The following is a 20,453-nucleotide window of genomic DNA, read 5'->3' as shown; positions in this document are numbered from 1 at the left end:
TGAAGCCAGGCAAACACACACACACACACACACACTCCATGAGCTCACTGACAGCAGTCCTAAATTCCTTCAGGATGACAAATTTGAAAGGAGAGGCCAGCGCAGATGGAATCTGGGAAGAACAGGATGATGCCGTCAGATTTCAAACGTGACTCAGATTTAGACATCATGTGACAACAGTTGGGCCAGGCGCCATTCCAAAAAACTGTTCTTTATGTCTGTCTGAACCTCCTCACTCGTGTTATAGTCATCATTTCAAAAACTCTGGGACCCGAATAGTGCACTTATTTGCATTTCTCAGTTTGTATTTTCATCAATTACAAACATAAAAATACTAACTACTCACATCATTGTATGTGCTTTTTAAAAGGAAACCACCAATTTTACACACCGGATTCTTTCAGGCATGCTTTCCCTTTCCAGAATCTGAAAGCTCTGTCACTTTTTGTAAAAGTCGCAACACCTCTCATCCAAGAGGCCTTTTCAGTTCTAAAATAAATAGCAGAGCATCCCAAATATTTAATCTCTAGTTTACACGTGGTTGTGAGGGTCGTTGACTCACTTGAACGAGAGGCAAAACGTCTTCATAAACCTAAAGACGGACGTTTATCTTCTTTTTAAGCACAGCCAGACGGCAATCCTGCTTGCTGCAGTCGTGTGGACAGGCAAGTACAAGATTACAATTTCCGCTTTTGAATGACAGTCTGTGACTCCGCATGTCTATCTGCTGCAAGTGCAGACAGACACACCGGCACAATCAAAACATCTCCAGCACGTGCTGATATATCAATTCAGCGAGGGCACATCAGATTAAAGATGAAAGCTGAAGTTTTGGTTTATTCAAGCTGTTTTTACTTTTCCCTTTTCCTGCAGTTTACACCTATTATTACAAACATGCTGCATCAGTTCCATCTGCAAGCATCTCCAAAACAAAAAGGGCCATACATCTTCAGTTAAGTTACAAAAAATGTATTAGCAGAACAAAGCTGGAATTGATTTTTATTTTATGGTGAGTCAAGTGTGTACGAATACATTGCCATACCTGCATATTCAACGCAACTTAAAACTACCCAAATTACGCTGTTTGTTGTCATGCTTGCATGCATGTATTGATTTTCAGTGTTGTGCATATGGAAATATTACTTGGCTTCTACTGTCACTGCTGTGGGTATGAATGAAAGGTGAGGTACTTAAAATTAAAACTGGCCCATGTGAATGCCAGAATGCTGGCAGTGTTACAGATCCCACATCTAAAAGGGGCTGAAAAAAAAACGTCTGATTATATTACGTAGAATGATTTCTTTATGGTTGCATAATGTTAAATATCATGCTAGGCTTCATTTCTGTACTCTAGTCATCTACCTGTGGCCTGTGAATTTTCTTTTTAACACTACTGTGCTGAATATGGACTGTGAGATACACAGGCCACTGCGTGCCTGCTTCTGACTCCACAGATAAACTGTGCTTAGTAATTCTTGGATGCCTGTGGGAAACTGGGTGTGAGGCTTGTCTCCATCAACTTATAACTGAGTCAGCTCCCAGTAACTGACGCTCGAGGAGATACTCTGCCGCAAAAAACCTGACTGCAAGCCAGAAACAAAGTATGACAAGGAAAGGAGGGAAAATGAAAACAACAAGTAGTGGCAAAGAGGCGGCAGAGACCAGGACGGCAAGAGATGAAAGTGTGAGAAAAACATCAAGCGCGCAAGAAATATTCATTCCAGTGAAAATGTCCAGTGTTATTCTTATTTCTTGGTTTTCCAGCCCTATATTAAAGACCGACTTTTGGCAGCCAACAGTGAGAGTCTGAGGCAAACAGAGAACCTCTGAGCGTTTCCAGCACGCTTCTCTGTCAATCATGCAGATCCTCTATAGGAACTCTCTGCTTGTTGTAGGTTACAAAAATAAATACCAGCATTCTTCCACTTGTTTAGATGAAAAGGTAGCCAGCTAATGAGGAAGACAGGAGGACGGAAAGGAGAAAAAAAGGGACAGCATAAAAAGATGAGTGGTGAAAAGGAGATGGGGAAAGATCTGAAAAAAGAAAGAGCGTTTGTCGCTCCGCTACTGTGGTAAAATCATTTTGAGCTGGGGGACTAAACTGCAAACCATAACATAAAAAACAGATTACACATACATCTAAGATGTAAAACAACAAGCCTCGACTGTCCTACCATGGTAACTGGACACTTATAATATTCAATTCAGTCTATTCAGTTCAATTTATGGCATAACAAATCACAGCAACAGTTGCCCCAGGATGCTTTGTGGTACTAAAAAATAAATCTTATCTTATCGTTGCACTGGCATGCCCCAAATTGATGCAATCCTGTAAAAGTTTCTGGCTTATTTTCACATAGTGACTGCCAGCAACCACCAGCAACCAGTTGCCAACCGGCCAAGGAATGCTTGTATTTTGTGGTTTTCCATAACTTTCATGCAAAACTTATTATATAAAAATAGAGAAAAAAATTGGATCGTCAAAAGTTCTTAACATTTTCTTAAATTAGACTAAATAAAAAATCCTTATCATTGCAAATACAGGAAACTAAAAGCTGGGATTGAAATAAAACCAGAATGTCAATGACATAGCAGTTCGTCCTGCTCAGATTATTGTCCATAAAAATACAAATGTGGGATAAAGACCCATTATGAAATTACTGTAGGCAAGTTTTACTAAAATCTAACCAATACTCCTGGAGGAGTAGCGAATCTTATGAATTATGGACAGATTGACTGTCTCCATGAGGCTTAAGATCACTGGTCATTCGGCCAAATGGGCTAAAAAATAATTTTTCCAAAGCAAAATCCCAACACACACAAATATTAGAAAACACCTCCCCCGTGTATTTCCATGTTTTTAAAGGAAATCTATGGGCCAGAGGATCAGACTATGGATCTGTCAGTTGGTCCTTTTTCCAAACCCATCTGGGCGTCTGCAGCTTCATAAGGTATCACTAGAATCCAGTTTCAGCTAAAAAATAGTATTTGCTTTTAATTTTCACAACTGTGACATGAAACTAAATTACCAAACATGTAAAAGAGAAAAAAATAAAAAATAAAAGACATTTTTAAAAGAGAGGATTTAGGTAGGGGGCTTTAACGGGGAGGATTTGTCAAAATGGATGAAATCTACCATCATGCACACGCGTACAAAAAACCAGATGGACAAAGTGTGTGTTTATGTGATCATACACTATGTGTTAGAGAAAGAGAGACCCTGTTTTTTGATTCCCTTTTGTCTCATTTCTGATGTCAGACAGAGAGGTGAAGACACCTGCTCCGGATTTGCTCAGATCCGGTGGGGGTGGGGAAGGGGGGCAACAAAATGTGAAGAAGAAGAACAAAGCAGAAATTTCAAGCAGATGTAAGTGACGAAAACTGTAAAGATGATATAAGGTAAAGCTGACAATGTGGAAAACTCATGGAATTGGAAACGTATACCCGAAGATTTTTCAAAAGCAAGTAGCAATCGGGGGAAAAAGAAGGAGAGGCTTTATAAGGTAACATAGCAGAGACAGTTTTGGGTTAGACGGTGCCAAATGCAGCATGGAAAAGTACAATTTATGCAATGATAATGGATAATGCACGGGGCCTCGAAGACACAACTGACACAACTGAAAAACAGCAACTGATGCTGGGTGGAATCTTGATGTAGTATTTTTACTGGATGCAACTGTGCACTGACTAAAAAAACACTTCCACTCAAGTAATCCCTGTGGATGAAACACAGGGTTTAAATAAAATCCAGGCTTTCCAAATCCATTCCCATACCTACCACCTACATTTTTTTCTTAAAAAAAATCAGAAGAGAAGCTAAAGTGCCAAAGAAAGACACACAAAATCTGCCACAAGAGACAAAGATGAGCATTAACTCCGACATTTCCAAAGCTTGTCATAATTTCCATCTCGTTCCACTAAATGACTGGTGCGGGGGCTGACTAAGCACATCTCGTAAAGCATCCCAGTTTGCTTCTCCAAAGACAGTCTCACCCCACCTCCCATAAACTGTTTTCTCAAATGAACACACTTCATAAGTGATCCACCTCCACCCCAGACGACGGCAAGGAGTATAGGGAGATGGCGGCACTGGGGAAAAAGGTGTTTAAGGAGCATTACAGGCATAAAGATGTCTTTTGTATTACACCATTTCCTGTTCAGATCTCCCAGGCTCCAAAGACTAAATTCTTCTTCATCTGAGAAATGGGCCGAGCTGATTGCTATGTACCTTATTTCCAACACAGACTCATTGCAGTTCCTAAAACTGTCACGAAATGTATTCTTTTGCTGTTTGTTCAGGGACATGAACGGAAACTAATCATTTTTGTGTGGTTGTGTCTCTGTGTGTTTAAGTACATGGGCACAAAAACATCTGGAACACAATATGATGGCACATAATTTGTTCCCATGTCTTCAGCCGAATCTATCAAAAAATGTCAAAGATAATGCATTTTAAAATGCAGAAGCTAGTATTTTTACACCAACAAGGTGAAAAGAAAAATAATCCAGCAAAGATTTGACACAGGAGATTCAATTTCAATTTTCAATTATACATCACAACAACAGTCGCCTCAAGGCGCTTTATATTGTAAGGTAGACCCTACAATAATACATACAGAGAAAACCCCAACAATCATATGACCCCCTATGAGCAAGCACTTTGGCGACAGTGGGAAGAAAAAACTCCCTTTTAACAGGAAGAAACCTCCGGCAGAACCAGGCTCAGGGAGGGGCAGGGCCATCTGCTGCGACCGGTTGGGGTGAGAGAAGGAAGACGGGATAAAAGACATGCTGTGGAAGATTAATGACAGGTATAATTCAATGCAGAGAGGTCTATTAACAAATAGTGAGTGAAAAAGGTGGCTGAAGAAGAAACATCGCATCTGTAACCGGAAGGTCGCCGGTTCGATCCCTGGGCTCTCTGTCCTGGTCGTTGTGTCCCTGGGCAAGACACTTTACCCTACTTGCCTACCGGTGTTGGCCAGAGGGGCCGATGGCAGCCTCACTTCTGTCAGTCTGCCCCAGGGCAGCTGTGGCTACAACTGTAGCTTGCCTCCACCAGTGTATGAATGTAAGAGTGAATGAATAGTGGTATTGTAAAGCGCTTTGGGTGCCTTGAAAAGCGCTATATAAATCCAATCCATTATTATTATTAAAGAACTGACAAGAAAGTTTGCCTCATGACATCAACAGCACTGGACAGTTTTCATTCTATCATGTACTGTTCTCATTAGAAAAGTTAGGAAATTATAGCATTTGAAGATAATTCCAGAAAGTAACAGCAACAGGAACTTTCCTCAATGTGTAAAAGGATGTGGGTTCCTATTGGTTATTACTGCTGTGTCGACATGAGAGAATATAGTTAAGTAGCTAATTAAGTTCAACAGGAATGCACCATTAAATAAAGAAGCAAGAGATGCTAAAGTTGGTGATCTATTTATAACAACTTAATAAAAATGGGTACTCAAGTAAAATTAATGGACTTTGGAAAGATGGTGCTTTTACTCAATCTTTCCATAGTCTCATATGTCTGCTCTACATTTCCCTGCAACTTCTTGGAGAGGACAGTAATCAACTTAATCAACTGTGCTATTATATGAGACTGCTATTTATTCGTAGCCCTTTCATACAGCTTCAGTAGTTATCCAACTAAAGCAGAGAGGAAAGATCTGATTTTACTTATTTATGAAACGTAGTAGAACATTGCGTTTGAAGTGAATGCACTTAGGTTGATGGATTAAAGTAAAAGGTTACCCTTTAAAGGCAGAGTAACAAAGATGGAAGTCTCCATCTCACACTTATCCACACCATTTGGAGTATTTATTGACTTTTGTGATACTACTGAAGAGGCAAGAAGAAAATATGTGCAATATATAGAGGAACTGTGTGACGGCTCTTGTCATCTGCACACTCATGTGCGCCTGAGAAAGTTCTTGCATGTGCAGTGTCCATGTGTTAGAATTGGCAGCAGGTTGGTGTATTCTGGCCTTGATTACGCGTCTCTTTTCCGTCCACCAGTCGCCAAGTGGAGCAGTGAATTACCCTGCCATCTCCGCGGTGTAATTGGGGACACATGCAGCCTTAAACCTTTCATCCCTCCCTACCCTCCCTCCATCCATTCGTAGGTCAAAGTAGCAATGAGATCAAATGCTCTCCTTGGTGGAGAATTCCTCAATAAAACAACAAGTGGGCAGGAAGGGCTGAGAAGAGTAAGATGGGAAATCAAAAGAGACAGAAAGGGTAAAAGAAGGGGAAAAAAATGCAGAGACATTGAGAGCATATGGAACATGTTTCGAGTAAAATCGCTGCCCCCGATGTTATTGTGGTGCTTCATTTAACGGACAAAAACATCTCATTAAATTTCAGTATTATCTGTCTTTTTGCTTTTTTGCTTTTGTTTCTCACTTTTCCACACTTTTCAGGAGAAACACTCCTGCACTTTCTGAATTTATTCCCTTTTAAAGGATCAAATTTTTTTCAAGGATGTCCCACAAGAACTCGGTCCGTGACTAAGCGCGTAATACCCCTGTAATAAAATGGAATTCCAAAGTATTAGAAATAACAATTGAATTATATTTGCATAGTAATAACTAAACATATGTACGCTAGTACAGGTAATTTTAAGTAGTTATTAATTCTGGGTATTTTGCAAAAAATAAAACACAAAGTATAATGTAAATAATTGTGTTGTGTAATTTTTCTTGCAAATTTTGTGCAAACAGAAACAGCATTACCCCAACTTACATAGTTCACTTTGGGCATGTGCCGTATTATGGCGTGGCTTAACATTCCCCAACTTCCAGGTATTTTACAAGAAAGGCAACAATCCTTTCGTCTACACTCTTTTTGAGAATTATGTTTGAACAGTGATGCAAATGTGCAAATTTTTATGCCATTTCTTTTTTTGTCTTGTAACTTGATGAAAGGGAACAGTCCTTATCACATATATATTGGTAAAATTGAATAATACAACCTCTATTGTGTACTAAATGAACATGTAATGAAAATAAGTTGAATTGATCCACTCCATATTATGGGAGATTTTAATGGGGATTTTTATTTTTCAATTAATTACATGAAATTTCAACTAAAATAAAATATTACAGAGGATTTACATCCGTAGTCAGAGGTTGTATTATAAAGTGTTACCAAGCAGCCAATATACTGTCCTCATTATCTCTCTTGTATATACATTACACAGTGTCCAGGGTCCTTTTTAAAGAAATAGAGCCATGATGGGCTCAGGTCTGGTTCACACTAACATAAACAATCCTCCCTCCTCTTCCAACAGCAAGGAGCAACAGAGTCTGAGAAATGAGAAAAGAAATACCAAGTGTCCACTCATTTGTGATCTGCGGTGACAAATGTAGGCACAAAAATAGTCTGGATCAAAGCAAATGCATAGCTAGCTTTTAAGACTACAAAACAGTTTATCATCAGTTTCGGACAGAGATGAAGGAATTTTTCCCAGCGCTCTCCAAGTCTTTGATGATACAGTGTAGAGCACAATGACGCACACAGTCCTACGCTGTCAGAATGATTTCACTAGTTACTAAGCTGTTTTATGAAAGGCGTAAAACTGATGTGTGGGATTGAAGAGAACCATTTAGGGGATAAACTGAACACAGGCTGAGACGTGCTTGGATGGGTAGTTAAAGCAGAAAAAAAAAAGAGAGAAGACGTGAAAGCAATAAAGTTTTAATGCTGTCTTTACTAGGCCACTATTATAAATAAAAATTAGTTCATAATTGCTTGGCTGGTTAAATACAATTTAAGCTCCCCATGATGAAGTGCAGCCTTGTGTCTGAGTGTATATACATGTAGTGTATTGTATAGCTGCAGGCTGCAGACAGACAGCACAGACACTGGAGTGTGTCATGCTTCACATCTGGTGGATGGGCTCTGTCAGCTCCGTTCGTCTGCCTATTATTATATAGGCATGAAGCCTTTGAACTGAGCAGCCACTGCTGACAATCACCAGACTCCAAAAAGGCACGGGTGCGCTTCTTTCTCAGTAAGTGTTTTTCATGCTGTAAAGAGATCATACAGTAGAGTCATTTTCCTCAGACAACGTGACAGCCAGGTGTTTGGGCAAAGGAAGAGGCACAGAAACCGTGAAGGAGGAAATTCTCATACTGTATTGCACCATTTAAGGTAATGCACAGCTTGCGGATGTTAGAGATTTAACTGGTGGAGAAATGACTAATGATTCCTTATCCTTCGATCAAAACAGGCTACAATATTCAGCTCAAGTGTTTCCTAAAAAGTGGAGTTCTTGAGACAAAAAGAAAAAGTCCCAAATTTTTTTTCTGCACAAAAATCTGCAGTCCTGTTTTTTAACGTGCAGATGTCATCACCTTTTATGGACTGGTCTTGATATAGATGAAGTGCCTGAACACATGCAAAAGACCTCCATAAGTCTTCCACAATAGGGAAGTAAATTTTGGTAGCTTGGTGTTTCCTGAAGTTGTGGGCAGTATGCTGAAAGGTAAGCTTCTTCAGTTGTCTTCAATAGCAGTTTAGGCAATGTTGTAGTGATTTGAACCGCAGCAAGCATATTTTAAATGCACCATTCTGCTAAAAAATAATTCTTTTAAAGATGTGTGCTTATGTGCATCCCACTGCCTCCACATCTGCACCTGCAAACTTAATAGAGGCTCCAGCTGGAGGACACGAACGCTTGTCGTTTTGAAATGGCCTTCATGGTGAACAAACACCAGCTCTCAGGTGACCATCCTTCACCATCACCTCAGCAGAGTGAGCCCAGAGTTAGGTGAAGATGGTGTTCTGCAAAGCATCAGACTTTTTTTCTTTTTTTTAAACTGCCTGTTCTTCAACTAAATGAGGCCATTATAAGCTAACATGGAAGCAAGTTTGTAGCATTTGTACTGGACAAAGAAAAAGTCCAGTAAAAAAACAAAACAGCTGTTTTAGCACTTTTAAACTCTGCTTTTGGGTACAGCTGAGCTTTATATGCTACGTTACCATCCTGACACCGTGTATATGGATTAACATGAACTCAAATACACAAACAAGACGCAATAACAAAAGATTTGGAAAAACTTTTCCATTCAGCGTGTCATTTGCATACAATATAGGAGCGGGAATAAACTGTATTATTTCCACATGTGAAGGGAAGAGTCTGAACAGAATTAAACTGAAATCTGAAAACAGTTTTCTTGTCACATATCACCAGCTGCAATTTTGCACAGTTCGTTGCAAGGCGGCATGTGTGCGTGTGTTTATTTGTGCATGAGCGCATTCACACACGCGCGCATACACACAGTTACCCGACCCAATCTAAGAAACCACATGTTGCAAGTGAAACGAGCACATGCAAAGACAGAACCACACACACGCTCGATCATACAAATTTCTCTCATATGACTGATTCAGCCTCCGCTTGCATTTTACTGCTTACCCCGTGCATGTCTACGAGCACCGACGCATGTATTGAACAAATACCGCACTGTATTGTTAGGCCCCTGATTTTAAATCACTTGCAGGCTAAGTTTTCTCCAAAATTGTCTTCCTTTTGTTTGACTGAAACGTGATTTAAGCTCGAGCCTTTTAAATTCTTTCATTACTCTCCAGTCAGCACACAAGCATGCCAGACTGACTCTATGATCCACACTCCACTTACTTTGATTGTTTTTGGTAGAAATTTCTGTTCTGGCTGGCACTCTGCAGCACATGCCTGGGGCTGGCTAAGTGGGAGCGTCTGCGCATGTGGTGCCCCCCCCACTCCCCACACATACAAACATCACAGTTGCCTGATGAAAACCACCTCAGATTTGTCTCATTTACAAAAAAAAAAAAACAATCTTAAAAATGTCACGCTTCTCTTTTTCAACAATATTTAATCAAATTGTTAACTGTAAAACTGACATGCTGTGCTTTTTAAGCTACACGGCGATGACACAGGGAAGCAGTTTGGCACACCACTTTTGGTCAAGACTCATTTATGAATGACTGAACTGAATGTCTACAAAGCTTTGTGCATTCAGTTATCCAGTGAAATAATACATCTACTGGATAATCTACTGCATAGCCTCGGATCGACTGAGAGCCTCCTCAGCTTAAGCGATCCTTTCTGTTTCTATCTGGTGACGTAATCTGTTTGAGTCGTGTCCAATACTTTGACAGGAGCACAGAGGGAGTAAAGAACGGCTTCCAGATTGTACAATCCTTTAAATCCTATGAATCCAAGCTTATTGCATGTGTTTATCAACCCTGCCATGTATATTTGTGTTTGAAAATGCACAACAATGACATCAACATCACAGCAGTGGAGCTTCTGCATATCTGAGCCACATCAAAGTGTTTTTTTCTCAACTCTGTTTCTTCAATAGACTTTCGGCCAGTGTACTACAAGCCCAGCGGCATGCCTGGTATAAGCTGAACTCCCGCCAGACCCAAGTACTAAGTATGAATCTGTGGGCTTTTCAATCCACCCAGATCGGAAATCAATAAGGGAACTAAGAGCCTAAATGCGAGCAGAATCCATAGAGGCACTGCTAACAGTAAAATCTCAAAAACTAGTGCTTTAGTATTTGACTAAATCAGTCTCAGCTGTGCTCTGTGTTCTGAAATGAGCTGGCTCCGTATCACGTCCTGAAACAGAACATTTCTGATAAATAATCGGGGCTAATAAGCTATTTCCAAACATATGTGGTAAATGGCTCTTACATAGTGCTTTTCTACTCTGTGTGAGCACTCAGTGCTTTAACATCCCTTATTCAGTCATTCATACAAGCACTTTTTTCTACATCGAAGTGGTTTCTGTCTAATGCTCACTCACATTCACACTCACATGAATGCATCGGAGTGCAACTTGGCGATCAGTATCTTGCCCAAGTATTCCTTGGCACGCAAACTAGAGCAGTCAAGCATTGCACCACCAGCCTTCTAAATAGTGCTCTACCTCCTGAGCTACAATCACCCCAATATCAGTGTATTTGTCACTGTGTAAATGATAAGAAATCCAAAGACAAAAAAAAGACACCACACAATACGACAACGAAACTTATTTGAAAAAAAACAACAAAAAACAACATGTTTAATATCTACCAATATAATCATTCTCTGATTTTTTAAAAGATATGAATCAATGACCAATATCTTTAGTAAAGCTCTTTGTAAGCATGCAATATCAGCTGCACTCACGCTCATATTAATGAGAAAGGCTTGTGGGAATTTTTAGATCTAAATTTCTCATTGAAAGATCAAAGCCAGGCTAATTCTTGCACCACAGCAGTAATATTGAGCATATGTGCAATAAAAGTATTCACCTCGTTCTTCATTTAGATGGTGGGCCCCCACCGTAACCTTTATGACGTCCAGCTGGACTGGAAGTCACCGCAAGGACAAGCCGCTAGATATTAAGATCTGATGATCTGTTTTTGCTTGCAGAGCAGATGGCATAGCAGGCGATAGAGCTGTTGCCCGTAAAGTTACAATAGAAGCGACTGTACCGTCCGTGACTAGCTGACCTTTCATTAGAACTGGAGTGACAGTGAGACAAGGCTAGGCAGGAATGAGAAAATGAGCAGTCACTCAGGCTATGAATAGACCTTTGTGTCATCTTCTCTGTCTAGAAGAGAGGAGAGGAAAATAAGGTTGATGATGACGGGGGGGGGGGGAATGAAAAAAAACAGAGTGGAGGAAAAGGAAGAGTATTAAAAAAAGAGTGGATAGTGTGGAAAAGCAGAAAAGTGAACAAAAACCATAGACGTGGATGGTGTTAGCAGGTACCAAAGAAAGCTCTTGAGGGTAACAGTTAGCCAGTTGGGATCTGAGGAATCCTCACTGCTATAAATCCACTAGAATTCTGAGCGTGCCCGCTGCCTGGAAAACAAAGCTCATGTTTTCTTTTGGTCCTGTTGTTTAATCACTTGCACATGAGGGGAGGAACAACAAAGCTGGAACAGCGGAGGCTAAAAGACAGAAAAAGAAGGGAAGCGCTGGGATGAGTGGAGGCGGCCACTCAGGGCCAAAGCCTTTGATGCCCTCGCTTGTCTTTGAAGCTTTCCAACAGTTGTGGAGGACTGAGAAGACAAGCAGAGCAGGCACACAGCAAGAACAGAAGGACCAAACAAGGAAAGGATTGTGCAAAGAGACAATAAGGGATAACAATAAGAAAGTGAGGAAAACAAGAGGCGAGATTGGCATTGATTCTGTTTCTTGGATTGGAAAAGACCTCTGATCAGAAGCTTGAGAGATACTCTATAGAGACTACTCTATATGTCTATGAAAGCCCCTCCACATGCTGCATCGTGCCCAAACCGATCATATTCTCACTCTGTCCTTATAATTCAGCTTTAAAAAAAAAAATAAATTCAGCTTGAGTATGTTACAGGATTGTGAAACCCAATCCTTCCTCATGCCCTTCCTTTGCTCATCTGCAATCAATCTGACAACAGTCCCTGTGCAGGGGTTAAACACAGCAAGCAATAAATCCATTTCCCCACAAGAGCTCTTTTTCTGTCCACCACATACAACTGCTGCTTCACATGTATAAATAACTCCTCTCTCCTAACGGTAATGGTGCAAAAAAGTATAAACTGAAAGGCAAAGCTGAGGCACTGTCACAAAAATTAGCATCATATTTCAAACTTTAAACTTCATTTCATCACATATTTAAAAACACATTATCTTGTTGTGCTTGTGGGCCATTTTTATTTCATGGTAGTTTGCTGTCTTTCAACGCGTTTACTTAAAACGTTTTAATCCGAAGCCAAATTTCTTTCTTTCTTCTTTTTTTAAGATCTTCGTCGTGACAAAGTGGATTCATTTCATGAGAAACGTCTCAGTAGGATTGCGCTGTTTCTTTTGTGTTATTTTTAACTGCAGTTGAAGATGGGTCCACATTAGTTCAGATGTCTTTTCAGACCCGACAGTTGAGTTGACTCAGTCAGCTCACAACAAGCAAACTATGGCTCAGATTTAATGTGAACTTGCAAACAGGAAACAACTGCTTCCAGCTATGAGCAGTGCTGAAAGCAGTGTGCATGAAATGGATATTTTAAAACCCTAAATGAGTGAGTAAAAGTATGCGCTAATGTAGTGTGAAATGAGTTTATAACACTGCAGTTAAAGGCCACTGATGTTGGAATGAGTTGAATATGACTGAGAATATTATATAGACTATATCGGCAAAAGTATTTACTTGTCTGCTTTCTAGTGCGTATGAATTTGAGTGACATCCTGTTCTTAATCCGTAGGATTTAATATGGAGTTGGCCGATCCTTTACAGCTATGACAACTTCAACTCTCTGGAAAGGCTGTGAGTGTGCTTATGCAAATTTTTGACCATTCTTCCAAAAGTACATTTGTGAGGTCACATGCTAAAGTTGGACAAGAAGGCCTGGCTCACTCTAGTTCCCACTCTAATTCATCCCAAAGGTGTTCAGTCAGGTTGAGGTCAGGACTCTGTGCAGGCCAGTCAAGTTCTTCCACACCAAACTTGCTCATCCATGTCTTTATGGACGTTGCTTTGTGGACTGATGCACAGTCATGTTGGAACTAAGGGGCACTGAAAATAAGTGCTTTGCACCATTGCATCCACTGCTTTGCATCATGGTTGGTGATATATGCTTGGATGCAGCTCTTCAGCCACTGAAACCCATTCAATGAAGCTTTCTTTGCAGTGTTCTTGAGCTAATCTGAAGGCCATATGAATTTTGGAGTTCTGTAAAGACTGACTCTGCAGAAAGTTGGCGACCTCGCTTCAGTATCTGCTGACCCCAATCTGTGATTTTACGTGACCTACCACTTCGTGGTTAAGTTGCTGTCATTCCCAATTGCTTTCACTTTGTTTTAATACCCAACAGTTGAGTGTGAAATATTTAGTAGCAAGGAAATTTCATATATGACCTTGTTGCACAGGTGGCATGCTACCATGTTGAAATTTACTGAGCTCACCTTTCATGCTTCATTTCACATTTTATGTGTGTGTCTGCTGCGCTTCCTCCCATCTCAGCACACCAACCCATGTATGAGAAATCTGCTCTGTTTCATTTTTGTTATTCTTATTTTTTCATTAAACTGGACATTTCACTCGACACTCGAGCAACCTCAGTTCATCACCTCAATTCAAATTCTACAAATGCAAAACTATAACTCATGATAGGCAATCAAACATCAAGGCAGGAGCCAGGGTTATGCCCCCCGCATGGTGGAAGTGGGTGGGTGAAAAACCAAACACGTTGGCCGATGCCCTGAAAATGATTTTCATCTTCTCCACACATGTACACACACAATATCCGAGACATTCAGCCCGAGCTTTCCACTGCACACACACACACACACCTACACACACACACACACACAAACACACACACACACAAACGAACACACACACGCACACTTTATTACTTTTCATTATCTTTGATGGCTATCTCTGCTGCCAAATCCAGTTCTGTGTTGTTCTTTTGGCAGTGCGGCTAACACTAATCCAGCATCTTGAAAGACAATTCTCCTGTGATTCAGCTGATACTTCAGCTTTTATTTCATTTTAAACTAAATGTTTATTCTCAGAAATACAGGCCAAAATTAAACTTAGAAAGAGTCCCTGGCTTTTCCCCCCGCTCTTAATTTAACACTGGTGTTGGGGGGGACGGGGACTTTCTGAAATAATTAAAGCCTTGCTGCTCATTTTTCTTACCCCTGAAAGATGGCTTAATGGCAGTAAAATTTATCACCAGCACAGATTAATAAGAATCATTACATACGACTGAAACTGCAGAACGTCTTTCCAACATTTAAAAGCGAATAAAAATTACCCCGTCTATGCATTTAATGCCCAGCTGAAACAAAAGTAGAAGTTTCCCAGCCAAGAGAAGTACAAGGCAGCCAAACAGCTCGCTCTGACCCCAATAGGAAAGTCTGACATCCCCGTTTCTTATGATAAGAAATTTTCATGAGAATCACTGAATAGGCATTGTGTTCCTCATGTTTGTCCTGGCATTCCTAAGCCTTGTGTTTATTTGGGTCTACTGTCTTTAAACCTGTAGGGGAATAAAAGCTCTTCCTTTAATGCTGGCCACCTCAGATTCCCATCATACCCACCAAGAGGCCAAACCAGGCAACCCACCAGTGCTGAGAACACCAGCCATAACACTAACAATGCCGGACTCGCGCAATTAAAAGTCATCAAATGCAAAATGATGGCATGATGAATAAAGCAAACCTGTCGTGGAGTTTAGCCAGTGTTATTAGAAAGCAGTCATCCTTCACCTCTGCCCTGTGGATTCTCTGTACTCTAGTCCACAGCTCTATTTATTCACTTTGGTGTGCTTGACCACAAGGCCTCGTTGTTCCCGCTGCATTGTTCCATATCGCATTTGCTAAATTGCTCGCTTCCAAAACAAACCATCCATCCAAATTTGTCCTACGGAGAAAATAATAAACACACATCTTCATACAGTTTGTGCTGACAATGAATGTGAATTATGGGTCTCTGAATCCTCTGGACTGATGTGCATTTAATGACGCTTTATTTTGTTACATAAGTGAAAAGCTGGGGTCAAAGGTCAACAGAAAATTAGAAGTAAAAGATGTTTGGGAAAAATTTGGGGATGGGGTTGAGGTGTTATATCTTTTTCAGTGTTTATGTTAACAGTAACACTTGAAAGCTGAGCACTGATCTCACCATTTATGTATCTCTGCCAGTGCCAGATGTTATATGGTCCTAAAGAAAATGCTTCAGCTCCCTACAGTATATGTTAGATAATATAGATTTGTGGCAGGCAAATGCAGGTAGTTGGGTCATTAAAATAGTGCACACTCTTTCAGAGTCTGGAACTGTAGAGCACACTATGGGCTGTTAATGCAGCTCAAAGGACCTTTCAACCCTCCTGCTACCTCTTGAAGAGGCCCGGGATATTTCCTGGTGTTGCTGGCAGGAGTATTAGAATTCATACACATTTGTCTTTGTTTGTGTGTAAGTGTCTGCCTTTATGATTTACTGCATCATATACTTCTTTCTTTACTTTAAATACAGAGTATGTGTGCATAAATATCACGAAGCTTTTCCAAGCTTTGGGGCACACCAGCTTTCTCATTTTTCCATTTCTCCCCCCTTACACAGAGAGGTGTGACAGCAACAAGCCCTGACGGCTGCTTCCAACAAGGACAGTCCCAGCTCTCAGTGCGAGTCCCATAAAGTGCAGGCTCCTAAATTTTTACAGGCTGACAACAGCCTGGCTTCCACTACCTGCAGAAATAGTCCCAATCACTTTTCTGTGTGACAGTTTTAGCAGTAACTCGACCAAAATGCTGAAAATAAAGTTAAATTCTCAACAGATTAAGTACCAGCAAGCATACTGCAATCGACATGGTGCTCTTAAGAAAAGCAAAGCATGGAACTATTCCTGCTTTCGGAATACCAGCTTAGCTACAGAAGTAAGTAGCAATTCAAAAGTACATCCAAGCATTGATGCATTCCTGAGCCTTTACTTTAACCGTCACTATGAAGTCCCAAGCCCCAACAGTAACTTGGACCAAATTAAAACTTTAACCTCCTAATAACTCTTAACCCTCAAAAAGACCCTTCAAGGGTGTGAAAAATAATGAGAGTGAAATCTAAAGTCCAGCATCTGGATGACTTAAAATGCTCACAAAAATAGCCAGACAAGACCATACAGATATAGAATTATAATTATTAAGTTACTATTTGTGAGATCCTGGCTACATGCCACGGAAGTGACCCTTCCTCGGAAGGGTGGTTGGCTGTCTGACCTGCCGAAGAGTGCCCGTTCTCTACCTTAGAGACAAGGTGCAGAGTGCAGTCATTCAAGGGGTCAGAATAAAGATGCTACTCATCAGGCAGTTGGGATGGTTTGGTGGATCCTGCAAGTATGAGGATCCACCCAGGATATGTACGAGACATATCTCTTGGCTTGGATAAGCGGAAGATGGATGGATGGCTTTTGTAATTGTTTTGTATTTTTTGTAACTTTTTGGGATTTTTTGTAATTTAATTAGCATTGACAGTTGCAGAAAGCTGCAATCTACAACCTGCGCATTCTGCACAGCTACAGCTAAGCATAATCACACACACACACGCGCACACACACACACACACACACACACACACACACACACACACACACACACACACTTTCTTAAAGGGGCTCTTCTCTCTCTCTCTCTCTCTCTCTCTCTCTCACACACACACACACACACACACACACACACACTAGATCCTTACAGCGCTCCTCTTATCAAAACAGCAACTTTATGATTGCTAGCATTCACCGGCAAATGTGAAGCATTTAGAGTACAGTTGTAAATTGTAGCCGTATAAAAATAATCAGGGTTAATCTCTCTTTGAACGGGTTCTGCACTAGTATAAAGAAGATGCTCTTGGCATGTGAGTGTTGTACATGACAGACTTCATGTCAAACCGAATCATACTGTTTGGATAACCTGCTAATTCAGTTTCATAACACTGCACAAACTGTGAAATTACCATTGAGAGAGCATTAAGTGAAACCAGGCATCTGAGGCACCTACTGGAGTTAGACTGCAATGCACATAGAAGACATATTAATTTGAATGCCACTGCATGAAAGGCTACTTCACACTTGAGCCCTTGCTGAAAGGTAGTAATGATTGAAAATGTGTCATTCAAGTGCAAGAGTTATAAAGAGCAGAGGCATAAACACCTCTCTGTAGCCTAACTTACAGAAAAGAAACGTCCTTCACGCTGCTGTTTACCAGATTTGGCATCGCTCTCCACTCATCAGCTCATACATATAGTCTGGCAGAACCGGGCAACATGAAGCCAGATCCAATTGCAGGGTTTAAGCATGTTACTAATATTGTCATTATCCCCGGAGACCTTCAGATCTGCTGTGCCCAGGAGTAAGTGAAAATAATAGGCAAGAATAACTGAGAGCGGCTGGTCATTCCTGTGATGATTTATGAAGAGGGGTTGACAGTAAGTGTCATCTGATGGCGATTGTATGTCCGTATTTATGACTCTATTTTTCTTACTGATCCGACACATGGGCTGTCTCTATCTCTCTCATCCTCTGGGGTAAAATCAAACTTGGTGTAACGCTTTGATGGGAGCTTTTCACATCATTTCAAGGAGCTTGTGACACGATCACTTTTAGTCCAGGCTGAGTGAATCATCTTGGCTTAATGGACCATTGAAAATAGGATCAGAGAATGGAGGCGATGGGAGGGGGTTCCCCCTAAACTGTAAAGCATATCAGGGGGTGGGTGTGGGGAGATAATGGAGGAGTTAAGGGATGAGAGAGAGGAGAGGGTAAAAGAAGAACAGAGGGTTATAATGATTAATCCAACCAAAACTACAGAGTGTGTCACAAAGTGCTTTCACTAGCACAGCAGGAGCAAAGTAAGGAGAGAGTGCAGCAAGAGGGAGACCAACGAGAGAGAGGAAAAAAGTTCAAGAAAGCTCATAAAAACAGCGTGCATCTTTTTTATTTTAGCACTCACTGTGACTTTTACAAGCTACCGTGGCAGAGCTGGGGAAGCGGGTTAGCAGACAGGCAGGGGGTGACCGGAGCGAGGCCCCCAGGCACTGGAGCTCTCTCTGCAGCACACGACCCCCGGCTCTCGCTGCGATGAGATCACGGGTGCGGGCAGGCCTGTTCTTGAGCAAGAAGGATCCGATGGCAGCGCCGGCATAAAAAGTGTGTGTCGTGTTGGTAAAAGAAAAAAAAGGGCGACAGTGCTCTGACAACCTGAAGCACTACAAATGAAAGGGCACAATGAAGAAAAGAAAATCTGCTGTTATCTACGAACAGGACACGCTTCTCCAATAAGCAGGCATCTGGGAGCTGAGTGTGCTGATGCTTGCAGCTGCGTGTGAGCAATGAGAGACAACACCTGTGGCGAGCTGTGTGGTATTTAAGGAGTTGGCATTATTACTTGATGAGCTGAAGTGCATTTGCACTCAGGTGTGTGTGGGTGCTCCTAGAAAATTGTGCCCTTTGTTATGGTGCTATTCATTTTTTTTTAATGCTGACTCAGGAGGTCTTTTTCTTGCCTAACCCATAATTTCATGCTCCAATGATGAGATTAAGGAAGGGGTAATATTTCTTGATGGATGTGGAGTGTAAATACTTAAGAGAATAACAGCAAAATCTAACAGCAGTGTTTTTGGATAGCTACAAGTGTGAGGCTATCCTTTGTGTGTGTGTGTGTGTGTGTGTGTGTGTGTGTGTGTGTGTGTGTGTGTGTGTGTGTGTGTGTGTGTGTGTGACAAGAGCCCCTTTAAGAAAAGAAGCCTTGAGGCTATTCAGAGCTAATAAATCTAAGCGTGTGTGTCTGTTGGTGGTGTGTGTTGATCCGAGGGCCCTTTGGTGGGTGGAGGACAAGAGACTGATGTCAAACATGATATGGTAACAGCTGGAAAGTTCACTTTACCTCCGCCCTCTGCACGCTTTCTCCCTCTCGCTCTTTCCCTTTACTCCTCCCTCAGGCAGTTGTTCTGGTTGGCATGTGGCTAATTTGGCTAAGTTCTACCCTCCGTCTGCTATTCTAGGAGTATACACTGCATATTTCTGTATGTTTTTGGGGTTGTTTTTGCATAAATTTATATTTATCATCCTAGTTTCTTTTTGCAAAGAACTTTTGACCCGGATCAGTGTGTATCTACCATCGGTAATAACCATTAAAACAGGTTCAAAGTGATGTTTTATGGAGTTTGCAGCATTGCGCTTTCACCAGGCTCCGGTCCAACATCCAAAATACAGTTTTTCTTAACAATGTATTCAGGCAGGTCAGGCATGATTTATAAGATAATTGTCTCTTCTACACAAGATAACTTTGGCTCTCCATTACCTCCCCGTGTTGCTTGTGCTCTGAACCTCCTGAGAGTAGTACGGGGAGATGCAACGGGTATGACACAAGGCACCAAAAATGTTGGTCAGCTTGTGAAAACTGAGCTTTTTTATTTGATTTGTGTATGATAAAACCAAAGACAACCAATAAAAAAGCAAATAAAAAGAAAACCTTTGAGTTCATCCAGCAATATCTAGATACTTCTAGCATCCTTTGTTTGGTCAGTGAACCTCTTAGCCAGGGGCCAGTGAAACTGTTACTTTGCCATCCTGCTGCTTCCTCTTACCACTTCCTGCTGCTACTTTGGTAAGTGTTGCAAAGGAAGTATCACCTGATTCCTTCCCATCTAAAACTGTCTTAGTGGGTCTTTTTTTTTCACTTGTTGTTTTGTTTTGTTTTTTTGGCATCCTGTTGTAAGAAAGTTTAGATGATCCTCTTCTCTCATCCCATAAACTATTCTTCTTTTGCATAAACTCAAACCAAATCTGACAGGCTGTTGCTTAACTATGTCCAACCTCTCTCTACACACGGAGCCATTATTCTGCTCCTCTTCACATCTTCCCCATCACTCCTCCTCTCTGTTTTCCCTTGGGGGGAACCCCATCATTGTCATTACACCTCCCAGCCTGATGAAA

The 20,453-nt window shown here is 41.1% G+C and overlaps 1 protein-coding gene and 1 long non-coding RNA gene across 2 annotated transcripts in view; both read right to left on the bottom strand.

Moving 5' to 3' along the window:
• The window catches only part of ror1 (receptor tyrosine kinase-like orphan receptor 1), a 134,285-nt gene that overhangs the window by 57,589 nt on the left and 56,243 nt on the right, over window positions 1–20,453 (bottom strand). The window lies entirely within an intron of this gene.
• LOC120722545 lies at window positions 9,481–17,090 on the bottom strand. Its single transcript, XR_005693513.1, has 2 exons — window positions 14,341–17,090; window positions 9,481–14,310 (listed from the first exon to the last, which is right to left on the bottom strand). It is a non-coding gene; the product is annotated as an uncharacterized LOC120722545 (long non-coding RNA).

This window comes from Simochromis diagramma, unplaced genomic scaffold, assembly GCF_900408965.1.
Source record: "Simochromis diagramma unplaced genomic scaffold, fSimDia1.1 OVJJ01000649.1, whole genome shotgun sequence".
Lineage (NCBI taxonomy): Eukaryota > Metazoa > Chordata > Actinopteri > Cichliformes > Cichlidae > Simochromis > Simochromis diagramma.
The sequence above is the reverse complement of the archived record's forward strand: the minus strand, read 5'-3'. Positions and strand labels throughout refer to the sequence as shown.